The following is a 12795-nucleotide window of genomic DNA, read 5'->3' on the forward strand; positions in this document are numbered from 1 at the left end:
AAGTTATAATGGGCCAGATCCTGAAGGGCCTTGTTTAGACCAAAGCAACTCCATCTTGGATACTAATCTACCATAATGACTTCTGATTAACTCCAATTCTGGAAAAACCTCTAAGATTTCTATTTTATTGATTGTTTCTTGTAGCACATGCTTTCCATAAAGTCTGCTCTTAGGCCAAAACAACATTGATGTTATTGTACTTCAATTGTTCTACTCACTGCTGCAGAATCATCCTTTACCTGTGGGATATATGCCATGAGTCTGTGGGGTAATGGCATGGGGATCCACCATCTTGTTTTGTTGCTGCCTGAGACACGGACAAGGGCTCTGTTACCAGTTCCTATTAAATGTTTCTTGTTGAGAAACTGGATATGCCAGCCTCTTTCTTTGGCCTCTCAGCTTCCTTGGACTTTTTAAAGTAGGTTTGCATAGACCTGCTCACCATGGAACAGCATATGAGTGGTGCTATCAGAGCATGTAGACTTCATTTTATAAATGTGATAGACCATTAAGACATATAAGAAAAAGAGTGCAGTGAGGCACATTTAAAAAGATAGCTGGTAATGGTGCAGAGAATATATTTAAAAGAAAAAATATGACACCCAGAAGAATAGTTGCAAAGTATGTCAGTCAGAACAGGCTAGATTATGCTGTGGTAACAAATAAACCCTGACATTTCAGAAGTTGTTCCCATCAACTCTGACTCATGGAAGACATTTCCTCTCCCATTTTGAAGCTATAGCATCTGGAACACATTTAACCTGAAAGACTGATGAGGCAGGAAGAAAATAATTGTGGAGGAAGCACTTCTACTTCTAAATTTCTCAGACTCAGAGAGACACACACTAATTCTATTAAAAGTTCATTGGCCAGTATTGTTCAGTACCTCTGCACTAACCAAAAGTGAGTCTGGGAAATATAAAGAAGCTCCAAGATATGAGTTTTTAAATCTATGTCATAAAATGTTATCAATTTTGTCCATTAACTATGAGATATATGATGAAAATAGAAACCAGAGCTCCAACTTAAGAACTATTTATGGGTATAATTGATAAGATATATTAACTGGTATGTGATTAGGCAGAAGGTAAGTTGGATAAGGAGAGGGAGGTAAAAAGCATAACATAATATTAAAGGATAAAAGAGATTAAAATGATGAATCAATTTCTCAATGTGCACTTAGTTGAATGATGGTTCTGCAAACTGACCTCAGGGATACAGGTGGGCATGTATGATGAGCAAGTGGTGAGTAGTACAGACCTAAAATTTGCCTGATACGAATGCAAAACTACTATTTAGAGATGCTAACTAGGCACACGGAAATACTCTTTGGGAGTCACTGGCACTTAGGACAAGGTATACGTTCTTGAATCTGCTGAGACTGTGATGAGCAGAAGCATGGAAAAGTAGTGGGGGATCCCAGTAGATATGTGAATCACAAAACCACTTTCACAGGTTTGCTGCACTTGCATATCTCTTTAAAACCTATTCGGCTGCAGAATATTCTAAGAGGCAGAACACTGACCTAGGAGTACTATGTAATTTTTTTAGGATGGTGATTATTTCTGCAGGGTGATTTTTACCATAAGAAGTATAAGTCTATCATAATGTCAGTCTAGTGCCAAAGAATGACTGGGTTGGGAGTGCTGAAAATGTGTTAGAAATTTATCTGGTAATCAATTAGAGTATACAATTGAACAACATTCTTACCTCCACTGCATTGAGAGTGCTCATTCAAGAAGGGCAAAGATTATGGATTTTTCCACATCATGAAATACCATTATTCAAACACTGTCATAATTGTTAATGATTTTTAAATTTTATTTTAGTCTTTTAATGCCCTTGAATATGGTGTTCGTCAACAAATTTCTAATTTTATATATGTATCTTAAAACCTGTACTTAGAGCATTAGGAATGTGTGGTGCAGAGTCAGGAGAGAAGAGCCTTAAAGATGGGAGTCTGAGGACAAATCACATTTGAATGTTGATATGGTTTGGCTCTGTGTCCTCACCTTTGAATTGTAATAATCCCCACGTGTGGTGAGAGGGACGCATTGGAAGGTAATTGAATCATGGGGGCAGGTTTTTCCTATGCTGTTCCTGTGATAGTGAGTAAGTCCCAGGAGGTCTGATGGTTTTATAAAGGAGAGTTCCCCTGCACATACCCTCTTGCCTGCCACCATGTAGGATGTGGTTTTGCTCCTCCTTCGCCTTCTGCCATGATTGTGAGGCCTCCCCAGCCATGTGGCACTGAGAGTCAAACTTCTTTCCTTTATAAATTACCCAGTCTCAGGTATGCCTTTATTAAAGCAGCATGAGAACGAACTAATACAAGTGTCCTGAGAAGAGCTAGAACAGAGAGATTGGAAGTGGCCATGGAGTAAGGAAGGAACCAGGAATAAATGGTTTCATAGAAGCCAAAGGGGCAAGACAAGAAAGATGTCAACTGATGAATGTATGAAACATCTTGTACCAAGTGCACTGCTTGGAGAGATGATTGGAAGTCCTGCTAGAGCTATTTCAGTGGAAAGCAGAGGTAGGGAAGTGTCTAAGCCAGAGAGCAGTGAAATGATCTGTGACTATAGCACATTTTTAATAAGTTTAGCTGTGTTGTCCAGAAAGCAGAGATAACATTTCCCCCATACATTTCCCTTATTCCATACCATTGTAAATCTTTTTGGAACACAAGTGATTCACTTTGTTCAGAAGCAATGGAGCCAGCAAAAGAAAAAGAGTCATGTTTAGAGCAAAGAGGTACACAGAGCACATATGTCTGGTTGGATAATGCACAGATCCATAAGGATCCCTAATTCAATAACATAACTAATGCTCAATGTCCTTCTCTTTCTTTAAACAAAGTAAGAAATAGGTAGACTAATGTGTTTCTTGTTTCCTTATTCACATTCCAAACTGGTAACATATACTTTATGTTTTTTCCTATCCTAAATAGTAAACTTTTTATAAATGCCCATTTAAAAGTCAATGAAGGAAATGTTCACAAATAAATAAATATGGCAATTGTCAAGTTTTGATTATGCCACAAATCAGGATCCCCTTAGCAGCTTGAATATGTATTTGTCACGGAACTCATTTCATATTTCTTCTTCTAAGTAAATAACAATGTGACAATCATTTCCATCTTCCCACAGAGTCAGCATGCCAGCATCAGCGCTCAAAGCTCCAGCACTCAAGCTTACCATGCTGTCAATTATGCCATAACATGTATTGCAAGTGTGGAAAATGCTTTCCCTTATTTTTGCAATAAAAGGTGATGTTTACAAAATGTTGGTACTATGTAGAAAAGTGGTATCAGCAGTCATGTTTTCAACATAAGTGCTTTCTATCAGTCAAGCAACAAGTTCCGAAACACGTTTGAAGGAATAGTCACAGCGATTTACTCTTTTACTCTTAATAGTAACATTTTATTTTTCTATTTGATGTTGACAAAAAAAATTTCTGTGCTACTCAAAGAAAGAAAATTCTTAGATACCATTTTTGATGAAAGGGATTTTTTTTTTTCCCCTCTTGGACAACACCCTACTCTGTGAAACTTGAACTTATAATCACTAAAGCAACATCACAGTGTTTTATTTATCTACCTATCACTGAACTCTCAGCATTCCCCAGCCTTTTTCCCTTGGTCCTCTTTCCTTCTATATGTTTTTCTAGTTACTTTAGTTATCCATGAGTGACTGCATCTATTTCCAAGGTTTCGAATTAAGTGTATGTATTGCGTTCTTTCTAGGTGGTAGTTCATTCTCTTTAAAATTCTGACCACATATCTCCAACAATCATGTTAAACTCAATGTGAAAAAATACAAACTAATTATTCTATCCCGAAATCCATTCCACTTCCAAAAGAATATTTGATAAATGATGCCACCATCCTCTCTAGTTCAAAACGTAGATGCTTTAAAATCATTACTCTCTTCCTATTTTACACATAAAACTCCTATCAGATCTTACTGATTTTTCCAAGAAGTTATCTGCATAATTTATCTTGTCTTCGTCATCTTCAATGCAATTCCCATAATTAATCTAAAGCCCCTCTTCTAGGTAAGTGCAACAGCTTCCTATACATTATATTCTCTTGCCACAAGGCTTTCCTCTCTCCAGTCTATCTTGCAAAGTCTTATTAGAGTTGCTTATGTGAAATACATATACTTATGCACTCACGTTGAAACATCTATTGACGTAGAGTCATTTATAATAGAAAGTACAAAATTCCTAACATGACTTATAAGACTCTTTACAGTCTATTTTCAAGCTGTATCCAGACACATCTGTCACCTGCGCTTCTCACAGTTTTTCAAAAGCTCTTACATTTTTTAAAATTTGTGCTTCTTATTCATGTCTACTTTATCCCAATAGTAAATTCTTAAACACTTTTCAAAATTTGAGATAGAAACTTCAAATGCTCACATCCGTGTCCCCCTCTTTTGCTTGGCAAAGTACTAGATGTGGGTCTATGTTACCAGCTTGCAGACAATGAAATGTGGGCCGAAGTAATGTCAGCCATTCCTAGGCTTGGGTCTCAAAATTATGTGCCTAGATCTCTGTGGGGAATATCTTTTCCTGGCAGTGAAAAAGGGTGTACAGAATCAAATAAAAGTCTCTGATACCTGAGAATATGGTTGGAGGAAGCCTGACTCACTGAATGACTTCGTAGAACAATGCTCCTCTGCTAATTAACATTGTGATTGTGACATAAGCAAGAAATAAACTTTTCTTATGCCCAGTCATTGAGATTTAGGAATTATTTGTTACAACAGCTTTTTTTACTTATTACTTCTTACCCTAACTAATATAATGACCTAACAAGGTTATCACTCTCAAAGCACTTCAAAGAAAAATATAGCTCTTTCCATTGCACGCTTATGTTAGCACATGAATGACACTTTGGAAAAAACATATTTTGTTCTTAGGTTTTTTTCTAAATTAGCTCGTTTCCCCTTAGGGAAAACTTTCAAACAGAAGATAATCATGGTTTTATTCTAAAGAATGAGTTTCACAAGCAAATATGTTTGTGGAACACTGTTTGAAACAAATTTAAATAAGTACATGTGACTGTATGTTTGGGTTTGTGTGTGTGCTTGTGACTTAGAGTACATTTAATTGCAGATTCTGTCTTTAATGTGCTAAAGACTTTTGTCAGTCTCCAAGAAGAATAAGATTACTCACCATTTTTCAAATTGCTTTAACCAACAAATTCCTTTTCAGGGCACATTTACCCATGATTCTCTACACAAGTTTTCAAATAATACACTATGGGATTTATAAGACAGGCTTTACTGAAGAGTGTTACTTCTATGAGGGCAGGGTCTATTTCATACTTATTTCTGTACCCACATCACATAGCCCATAAACCAGCATATAGCAGTAGTACAATTATTTGTTAACACATGCTTATTTTTCAATGGATAAACTTTGTTTTCACCAAACAAATCTTTTTAAAAAATTAGCCATTCAAAAACAAATCCTTTCCTCAAACCACTCACTAGCAATGCAGATTTAGTGACGTTTACTGGAAACATTCATGGTGAATGAAAGTGCTCTTGTTGCACACCAGACGACTAACAACAAAATAAGAATCTGTTGTCATCATTGTTCCTCTTTGGCGATCACCTACAGGATTCCATCTCTCCTTCTGCTACACAGTCTCTAAATCCCATTCTGTTTCTTTTACAGATTATTTTGGTCCTTTTGCTGTTCTCTCCATCCTTGGCATGCTGAAATCACAATAACTGGAAACTCAGACACTGAGTGGCCTTTCCAGGGATCAATCCATCTTCCTAGGAAGGATGCTCATAGTAGAAAAATATTTTGTCTCATCATTCCATGGTAGTATTCTTTCCTTGTATTAGTGTTATAAAAATTTCATATATTTCCCTTGAATTTTTCCTTCAGACACAAAGAAAATTTTACTTACTTTTATTAAAAATGTTATTATTTTGTATATTCTATCTTACCCGAGACTGTGTAGTAGGATATGTAATATACTAAAAATCTATACCATATATAATAGAATCTGGAAATATGAATATATTATCTAGGTAGTGTAAGATATGGAATATCATCCTAGGAAAACTCAAACTGATCACAGTGAGTAGAATAAAAAAGAGCAAGAGGAAAATGATGATAACAGTGATGAAGAACAAAAAGGTAACATTCATTGTTTATTATGTACTAAGTACTAAACTTACAGTATCAAATACAAATCTTATTTAATACAAAAAAAATGCTTATAAGTTTAATGGTATTTTTAACTGAGAATCCCAAAGCTCTATTTATATAGAAAAAAATCAAGCCCACTTTTTTCCCTCTCTACATTCCAAAACAATTGATACGTGGTAAAAGATGACAGGTGGCTACAAAAATATTAGCTTTATTACCACAAGTGTTCATTGGAAAAGGTAGATTGAAGATGTGGGCAAAATTAGACTTCGTATTTTTTTTCTCCTAAAATGAGTTACCTGGTCAAAACTGCAGCCACTCCCAAATAGAGCCAGTTGAAAAAATAATAGGCTGCACATCAAAAAGCTGAGGAAGAAAAATAACATGATTATGTTAATAGACATACACAAAAAAGCATTTGACAAAATCCAACAGCTATTCAAGACAAAAACTCTCAGCAGACTAGGAACAGACAGTGATATGGTTTGGCTGTATTCTCTCCCAAAATCTTATCTTGAGTTGTAATCCCCATAGTATCCACATATCAAGAGCAGGACCAGGTGGAGGTAATCGGATCATGTGAGTAGTCTCTCCAATACTGGTCTCATGCTTATGAGTGAGTCTCGGAAGATGCGATGATTTTATAAGCTTCTGGCATTTCCCCTGCTTGCACTCAGTCCATCCTGCTGCCCGGTGAAGAAGGTGCCTTCTTCTCCTTTGCCTTCTGCCATGATTGTTAAGTTTCCTGGGGCCTCCCCAGAAATGTGGAACTGTGAGTCAATTAAACCTTTTTCCTTTATAAATTACCCAGTCTTGGGTATTTTTTCATAGCATTTTGAGAACAGACTAATACAGTAACTTCCTAAATTTGATGAAGAACATCTGTTAAAAACCTATAGCTAATATAATACTTAATGATGAGGAACTAGAAGCTTTCCTGTTAAGATCAAGAAAAGGCAAGGATGTCCCCTTTCTTCATACTTTATCAACATCATCCTGGAAATCTTAACTGATGCAATAAGGCAGGAAAAGAAAAGTAGACAAACTAAGGAGCAAGAAATAAAGCTGCATTTGTTTTCAAATGACATGATTTTATATGCAGAGAATCTGACATAATTGACCAAAAAAAAAAAAAAAAAACCATTCTGGAACTTATAAGCAATTATAACCAAGTTGCAGGATACAAGTTTAATATACAGAAGTCCATAGGTTTCCTATAGAACAGCAATAGACACATGGATTTTTAAATTACAAATACAATTTTAGTTATAATAATATCAATCATATTAGTAACAAAAAAGTAATCAAATCAAATCAACTAAAAAAATGGAGAGATACTTTATATTTATAGAAAAAAGACTCAAAATTCTGACTTGATCTATAAATTTAACGTAAATTCAACCAAAATCCCAAAAGTTGTTTTGTGGATATCAACAAACTGATTCCAAAGTCTATATGGAGGGAAAAATGACCAAAATAACAAACACAATTTTGAAGAACAGTCAGAGGACTGACACTACCTGGCTTCAAGACGTACTATAAAGCTATAGTCATCAAAAGAGTATGATACTAGTGAAAAAAAATGTACAAATTGATTAATGAAAAAGAATAGATCGCCAATAAGTAGACCCATATAAATATAGTCAACTGATATTTGACAGAAGAGAAAAGGCAATATAATAAAGAACAAACATTTTTTCAAGAAATGGTGCTGAAGAAACTGGACATTTACATGCAAAAAATAATAATCTAGGCACAGACTTTATGCTTTTCACAAAAAAATTAACTCAACTGTATCATTGGCTTAAATATAAAATGAAAAACTATAAAGGTACTAGAAGATAATATAGCAGAAAATATAAACGTCTTTGGGTATGGTGGCAACTTTATTTACAAAACCAGTCACGATATATGAAAAAAATAATTTTTAAGCTGGCTTCATTAAAATTAAAAACTTTTGGCTGGGCATGGTAGCTCATACCTGTAATCCCAGCACTTTGAGAGGCAGTTGTAGGTGCATCACTTGATGTTAGGAGTTTGAGACCAGCCTGGCCAACATGGTGAAACACTGTCTGTACCAAAAAAAAAAAAAAAAAAGTTAGCTGAAGTTTGTGGCATGCACCTGTGATCCAAGCTACTTGGGAGGCTGAGGTAGGAGAATCACTTGAACCTGAGAGGCAGAGGTTGCAGTGAGCCGAGATCATGCCACTACACTCCAGCCTGGACAATGGAGTGGGACCCTGTCTCAAAGAAAGAAAGAAAGAAGAAAAAAAAAACTGCTCTACAAAGAAAGATATTGTCAAGAGAGGGAGAAGACAAGCCACAGACTTGGAAAAAATATTTGCAGAAGACACCAAAAAATGATTATCCAAAAAATGATATCAAATGATATCTAAAAACTGGTATCAAAAAATTACTCAAAATAAACAAAGAACTTTAAAACTCAGCAGTAAGAAAATGTACAAACTGATTTCAAAATGGAACAAAGATTTGAACAGGCACTTCATCAAAAAATATAGAGATGGCAAATAAGAATATGAAAAGATGTTCCACATCATATATTATTAGGAAATTAAAAATTAAAACAATTATATTACCACACACCTAATAAGATAGCATAAAATCTAAAACGAACACCAAATGCTGGTGAGGATATGCAACAACTCTCATTCATTGCTGCTGAGAATGCAAAATGGTACCATCACTTTGAATGGCAGTTGGACAGTTTCTTGCATAACTAAACATACCTTTATCTTACAATCCATCAATCATACTTCTTGGTATTTACCCAAACTGGTTGAAAAATATGTCTGCATAGAAACCTACACACAGATGATTAAAGCAGGTTTATTCATTATTACCCAGAACTTGGAAGCCACCAATATGTCCTTCGGTAGGTGAATGGGCATATTCAAACAATAATATACTATTCTGCACTAAAAAGAAATGAACTCTCAAGCTATGAAAAGACATGGAAGAAGCTTAAATGCATATTAGCAAGTGAAAGAAGCCAACCTGAACAGGCTACAAACTGTATTATTCCAACAGTGTGACATTTTAGAAAAATAAACAAGATGGTAAAAAGATCAGTGGTTGCCAGGGGCTGAGAGGGAAGAAGGGATGAATAGGAAGAATATGGATAATTATTAGGGTAGTGAATTCATTCTATTTTATAATGTAATTATGGATACATGTCATTATACATTTGTCAAAACCCATAGAATGTAAAATACCATGAATGAACCCTAATGTAAATTATGGACTTTGGGTGATGATGATATACCACTTATATTCATTAATTATAACAAATGTACCATTCTGCTGTGGCATATTGATAGTGGGAGATACTGCACATGTGTGGGGTTAGAAGGTATATGAAAAATCTTCGTATTTTCTGCTCAACTTTGTTGTGAACATAAAACTGCTCCAAAAACTAGTCTTTATTTTTTAAAATAGACTACACATCTTGGTGTGACAACAGAATGTACATTTGATAGCTAGTGAATGAATCCCTATAAAGTTGTACAATCCAAAAGGATAGGATAGAGAGCCAGAAAAAATGTATCACAGGCACCAGAAAGGAGATTTCAGTGACAGGGAACCCAACTGAAGAATGTTGTCCCCTCTTTATTCCCAGCAAGGCATCAGGAATACTGAGCATTATTTCTTGAACATAGCAGAATGGCAAAAGAAGAGGAAAGGGATTGTAACAAATTGCTTCTAAGATTGCCGTCAATAATTACTGTAACCTCATATCTACAACCTTTCATAATTCTTTCTCTTCAGTAATCAGTGAAATACTTCAAAGTTAGGAGATGTCACTTCCATGATTACACTACAAAAAAGTCTCATTTCCACCTTGGTAGCTGACTCTCTCCCTTGAGTGTTTAATGAAGCAAGTTGACATGTTGGGAAGACCCATGGATCAAGGAACTGATGATGACCTCCTGCCAACAGACAGCTAGAAACTCTGGCTCTCAGTCCAACAGCCCCAGTGAAATGTGATTTTGCATACAACCACACAAGTGTGTTTGGAAGCAGATTCTCCATTTGAGCCTGCATATGAAACTGTAGCCCTTGTTGACATTTTGAATGGTGCCACATGAGAGACTCTGATGCAGAGGACCCAGGAGAGTTGTGCACAGACTCCTGACCTACAAATACTGTGAGTAAACAAATGAATATTATTTTAAGTTCCAACTTTGTTGTAATTTTTATGCGGAAATAGATAACAATGGATTGCCAGTTTCCTCTGCCAGTTCTCAACTTAATTCTAAATGTTGTGCTTTTATTGATTACGTTGATATTGCTCTGTGTCTGTGAAGCTTAACCAAAACATTAAGCTGAACCAACACATGCATTTGGAAACTACCATGCTAATTAGTGAGAAATATTACTTGATTAAGCACATAGTGACAATATAAACCTATGCATTGTCTGAGTCATTTTGCTCAATAGACATCATCCTCTACTAATAAGTTAGATATCATCACTGTATTTTTGTTAGTAGCTGTAAAAACAGCTGACTTTTCTTCATCATTAACTGGTACTGTGTGACCTTAGACAAATTATATAAATTCTCTGAGCTCCGATTTCCTCACTTTTTAAATGGCTATAAGATGAGCATTACATGAGTTAATATATAGAAAGTTTTATTACGATTCTCAGACAACAGAATGTATTTAGCAAATCCTAATTCTTCTTATTATAAAGATTTTAAAAGGAATTCCAGTTACCTGTTAAACCAGTTTGCACCAGTAGAAAGCCTATGGTTATAGAGCTAAGACAGTTTTCCCATGACACTTTACTGATATAATTTCCTAATTACTCATTCTTACTCATTGTTTACTAATGAAAAGAGAAAATTTTACAGTTTACAAAAAAAAAAAAAATAGTTTGCTAGGTAACTGTGATGTAAAGACTCTATAGAAAGGGGCCTCAGTGGTACTTCTTAGAAAAAGAAGCTAAAGAAAGAAGAAAGGGAAAAGCCGGTCTTTCAAAAACTTAAATTAACTAAATATGTTATTTTCATCATGAAATCAAAACAAAATAGTAAATCAAAGAAATCCTTCTTTTCTTGTGAACAATCCTTTTCCCAAAGCTGAATAAAATACACTGCTGAAAAGCTCGGCAAAATGAGAAAATCATGGATAATTTTCAATTGCATGTACTCCTTGGGACTTAAAAGGAATAAGTTTTGTTCGTTTCTTGTATAGAGACAAAAATATTCTTGATTCAACAAAGCATGCATGGAGTTAAAATTATTACTTAACCATAGCACATTATCTTTCCTTATTAAGTGTATTGCCTTTATGATCAGCTCATTAAACAAAGATTGCACATCTTTTCTAAATAAATACCTAACAAAAATTCTTATAAGGGTTTAATACATATAGAATACCCTAGAATAATGTTTCTCTAAAAAACTATTTATAAGAAACATTACTTAAGAAAACATATAAAGCAGATGAGATTGAAAAAGAAAATCTATTTCAAGTTTATTTAAAGCCACTAGCAAAACTAAAAGCAATATGGACTATATGTCTCTGTTCCAAGAACTATATTAGGTATCACCTAATTTTCATAGTTATCTTGCAAAGATTCCTACAAGGTAGGTGTTATTTCCACACTCTTTTTACAGACTAGGAAATTGCACCTTTGAGATTATTTTATTTACTAAGGTTTATATAGATTTATGTTCTCACTATACTTATACTAAGCTTTTATGGGATTTCCCAAAATCAAAGCCCTCTTCACCTAGGGACTTGACAAAAATCTGGTGACTTCTAATATTACAAAGAGGGAGCAAAACAACTTTTTAGGCAAGAATAAATTTCCAGAAAAGTAAATCCTTTTTGAATTTTAATTAAAAATTCCCTTTACATTTAATTTTAATTTTAAAATTAGGTAAATTTTAATTTTAAAAAATGAAATAGGAATGTTTATTCTATGCCTGTTTCCCCATTGCATTTTGGAAATAGATAACAAGTTTTGATTTCACAGGCTCAAAGCTGCAGAGAAATTTGCTTCAGGAATTAAAATTAAAAGGAATTAAAATTCCTTGTAAATCCCAAGGAGTATACGCAATTGAAGTGGCTATTTCCCACTGAACCAAATATCTATGATAAAACCAAATAACACATCAAAACTCTGAGATTTCAGATTAGCGAGTTTACATGCATTGTAGCCTTAACTTCCTACTATCTCACTGAATAATTATAATCTACTTTTCAGATGATCAGAGAAAGGAACTGCTTCACGAACACTATGACTAACTCTTTAATTTTTAAACGTTTTGCATTTTGTTAATATTGTATTTTATAGGTTCAAATAAAAATATCAGAGCCTTTGTAATACTTTGTCAGTAATTTCTGAGCCATGATTTCATAAGGAAGGTTCACTGCACTCACAGTACAGAACGATAGCTCTCTTGCTGAGGCAGTTGCCATGCATGTGGGTGATTGCAGTCACCCTAACACAGCTGAGGGTTATGGAGGTGTAGGGTGGGTTGGTCATTGCCAAGTACAGTTTTCTACTGGCTGGTGGTAACTAAATGACCTGGAGTACAAATATCATCCTTACTTAATTTTTGTGAACTCAAGCCCTCCTGCCATTACTGAA

Source organism: Chlorocebus sabaeus, chromosome 27 (assembly GCF_047675955.1).
Source record: "Chlorocebus sabaeus isolate Y175 chromosome 27, mChlSab1.0.hap1, whole genome shotgun sequence".
NCBI lineage: Eukaryota > Metazoa > Chordata > Mammalia > Primates > Cercopithecidae > Chlorocebus > Chlorocebus sabaeus.